Source organism: Orycteropus afer, unplaced genomic scaffold, assembly GCF_000298275.1.
Source record: "Orycteropus afer afer isolate SDZICR_OR568_19922 unplaced genomic scaffold, OryAfe1.0 scaffold00120, whole genome shotgun sequence".
In the NCBI taxonomy this organism is placed as follows: domain Eukaryota; kingdom Metazoa; phylum Chordata; class Mammalia; order Tubulidentata; family Orycteropodidae; genus Orycteropus; species Orycteropus afer.
This window is the reverse complement of record NW_006921707.1, coordinates 613180-617044: the sequence shown is the minus strand read 5'-3', so window position 1 is coordinate 617044 and position 3865 is coordinate 613180. Positions and strand designations below refer to the sequence as shown.

The window sequence follows — 3865 nt, the reverse complement described above, 5'->3', positions numbered from 1 at the left end:
AGCAGTGATCAGAGGGCAATTTAGTGTAATAAATGCACACATAATTAAAAAAAAAAAAAAAAAAGATAAAAACTAAAATGTCCTGGGTCAGAAGGTTTCACTGGAGAATCTACCAAACTTTCAGAGAAGAACTGATACCAATCCTATTCAAAGTATTCCAGAATATACAAAAAGGATGGATCCTACCAAATTCATTTTATAAAGCAACTATGAGCCTAATGCCAAAACCAGGCAAAGACACCACTATAAAGGAAAACTACAAAACATATCCCTCATGAAAATCTTTAACAAAATCCTAGCCAATACACTCTAACAACATATGTAAAAACAATCCACCGTGACCAAGTGGGATTAATACCTGGTATGCAAGGATTGTTCAACATTAGAAAAACAATCAATGTAAACCATCACATTTAGTAAAATAAAGGGAAAAAAACACATGATCATATCAACTGATGCAGAAAAAGCATTTTATAAAATTCAACATCCATTTCTGATAAAAGCTCTCAGAAAAATAGGAATAGAAGGGAAATTCTTCAACACAATAAAGGGAAAATATGCAAAGCCAACAACCAACATTATTATCAGTGGAGAGAGACTAAAACCATTCTACTAGTGAACAGGATGCCCTCTATCATGACTTTTATTCAACATTGGGTTGGAAGTCCCAGCCAGGACAATAAGGCAAGAAAGAGAAATCAAAGACATCCAAATTGGTAAGGAAGAAGTAAAACTATGCCTACTAGGCAGATATTATGATCCTATACATAGAAAAACCAAGAGACGCAGCAAGAAAGCTACTGGAACTATGGAAAGATTCAGCATAGTGGCAGGATATTAAAGCAACATATAAAAATCAGTTGGATTCTTCTACATGAGAAAAGAGATCTCTGAAAAATAAATAACTATATACAATAGCTACAAAAAAAAGATAAAATACTTGGGAATAAATCTGGCCATAGACACAAAAGACCTATACAAAGAATACTAGAAAACACTAGCTCAAGAAACTGTAAGAGATTTACATACCATGCTCATGGATAGCAAGACTGAATGTCGTGAAAACATCAATAATACCCAAAGCAATCTATACATTCAATGCAATCCCAATCCAGATTCCATCAACATTCTTTAAGAACATGGAAACAACAATTATTAATTTTATATGGAAAGGAAAGACCCCTCAGAGAATTGAAGCAGTACAGAAGAGGAAGAATAAACTAGGAGGTCTCACAGTCCCTGTTCTTAAAACCTATTATTCTGCTACAGTAGTCAAACAAACTGGTGTTGAGACAGTGACAGACACATAGATCAGTGGAATGGAATTAAGAACCCATAAATAGATCAATCCACCTACAGTCAGCTGATCTTTGACAAAGGGGCAAAATCTATTAAATCAGAAAAATAGTCTCTTTGGGCTCTCTGCGCCTCCCCACTCAACAGACAGCTGCTCTTCTTGTGCAGTCCCAGCCACTTCTGTGAGACATGATGGTGAAGGTTGGAGTAAACAGATTTGACCATATTGGGCTCCTGGTCACCAGGGCTTTTTAACTCTGCACAGTGGACATTGTTGCCATCAATGAACCCTTCATTGACCTCAACTACATGGTCTACATGTTCTAGTATGATTCCACCCATGGCAAGTTCCATGGTATCACCAAGGCTAAGAACAGGAAACTTGTCATCAATGGAAAGTCCATCACTATCTTCTAGGAGTGAGATCTCCCCAATATCAAGTGGGGGGATGCTGGTGCTAAGTATGCTGTACAGTCCACGGCTGTCTTCACAACCATGGAAGAAGGCTGGTGCTCACTTGAAGGGTGATTCCAAAAGGGTAATCATCTCTGCTCCTTCTGCTCATGCCCTCATGTTTGTGATGGGTGTGAACCACAAGAAGTCTGACAACTCCCTCAAGATTATCAGCAATGTCTCTTGCACCAACTGCTTGGCCCCACTGGCCAAGGTCATCCATGACAACTTTAGCATCATGGAAGGACTCATGGCCACAGTACATGCCATCACTGCCACCCAGAAGACTGTGAATGACCCCTCTGGAAAACTGACATGATGACCATGGGTCTGCCCAGAACATCATCCCTGAATCTATTGGCACTGCCAAGGTTGTGGGTTAGGTCGTTCCTGAGCTGAATAGGAAGGTCACTGGAATGGCCTTCTGTGTCCCCACCTCCCATGTGTCAGTTGTGGACCTGACTTGCCATCTGGAGAAAGCCGCCAAATATGATGGCATCAAGAAGGTAGTACAGCAGGCATTGAAGGGTCTCCTAAAGGGCATCCTGGGCTATAATGAAGACCAGGTCATCTCCTGTGACTTTAACAGTGATATTCACTCTTCCACCTTTGATGCAGGGGCTGGCATTTCCCTCAACGATCACTTTGTCAAGCTCATTTCTTGGTATAACAATGAATTTAGCTACAGCAACAGGGTAGTGGACCTTATGGTCCATGTGGCCTCCAAGGAATAAGAGCCCCTGGACCACCAGCCCCAGATATAGTACTAGCAGAAGAAAACACCATCAGTTGCTGGGGAGTCCCTTGCCCAAACGCCATCCCCCAACACTGAGAATCTCCCATCCTCTGCAGCTTCTTACCAGACACCCTGGAGAAGAAGAGGGGCTTAGAGAGTCCAACCTTGTCATATATCATCAATAAAGAATATTGTACCACCCCCTCTCCAGAAAAAAAAAAAAAAGAGATAGTCTCTAACAAATTGTATAGGCAAAGCTAGATATCCATTTGAAGAAATATGAAACAAGGTCCATATCTCACACTATACACAAAAACAAACTCCAGATGCATCAAATTCTTAAATGGGAAACCTAAAACTATCAACTTCATCAAAGAGAAAATAAGGGCAAACTTACGGGCCCTAATATATGGCATAAATAGATTACCTAACATAAGTGAAAATGCACAAACAGCAGAAGATAAACTAGATGACTAGCACCTTCTGAAAATTAAATTTTTGTATGCATGAAAAGACCTCCCAAAGAATAAGAGAACCTACAGATTGGGAAAAATATTCAGCAATGACATAGCTGGCAAGAGACTTATCTCTAAAATTTATAGAAAATTCCAATACCTCAAAATCAAAAAGATAAACAATCCAATGTAAAAGTGTCCAGAAGACATGAACCAACACTTCACTAAAGATCTATAAGCAGCCAATGAACACATGAAATGTTCTCAATCATTAGCCATTGTAGAGCTGCAAATTAAAATGGCAATGAGTTACTATCTCACTACAGCACTAAGAAAATTCAACAAGACAGAAAATAACAAATGCTGGCAAGGATGTGGAAAGACTAGGATTTTATACATTGATCGTACTATAAAATGATAAAACCACTTTGGAAAACAGTATGGTAATTCCTTAAAAAGATGGAAATAGAAATACCATTAGATGCAGCAATTCTGTTACTAGATATATCCTTGCTTGAACAATTCCTCTTAGAATGATCAGCACAAGGCCAGTCCCCATGAGGCAGAGGTTAAAAATATCCCAAATGTCCAAACTACTGTGCCACTCCATCACTTCAGACATTAACTCCTCATCCTCCTCCTCTTAGTAATCCCCCCTATCTTAAGGTTCTCTATTTCACTATAACTCCTCAAAAAACTCACAGACACCCAAGGGATCATCTCATGTAGTGCTGGCAAGCTGGCAAATCCCAGGTCTATGAGTAGATCTGGAGGATACTCCCAATTCCTGGGGTTTAATGAACTTCGATCAGATGACGGCTGCAGTCCCAAATCCAGGGGTGAGTGAAGATGAGCCAAAATATAGAATTGGAGCAAGAGGAAGGCAAACCTTCCCAGGATATTCATAGGTATACCCTCAAGGAAG

The 3865-nt window shown here is 39.8% G+C and overlaps 1 pseudogene; it reads left to right on the top strand.

Annotated features, from left to right (window-relative positions):
* The first annotated feature begins 1488 nt into the window (after positions 1 to 1488).
* Positions 1489 to 2483, top strand: LOC103199752 (annotated as a pseudogene).
* The last annotated feature ends 1382 nt before the right edge of the window (positions 2484 to 3865 follow it).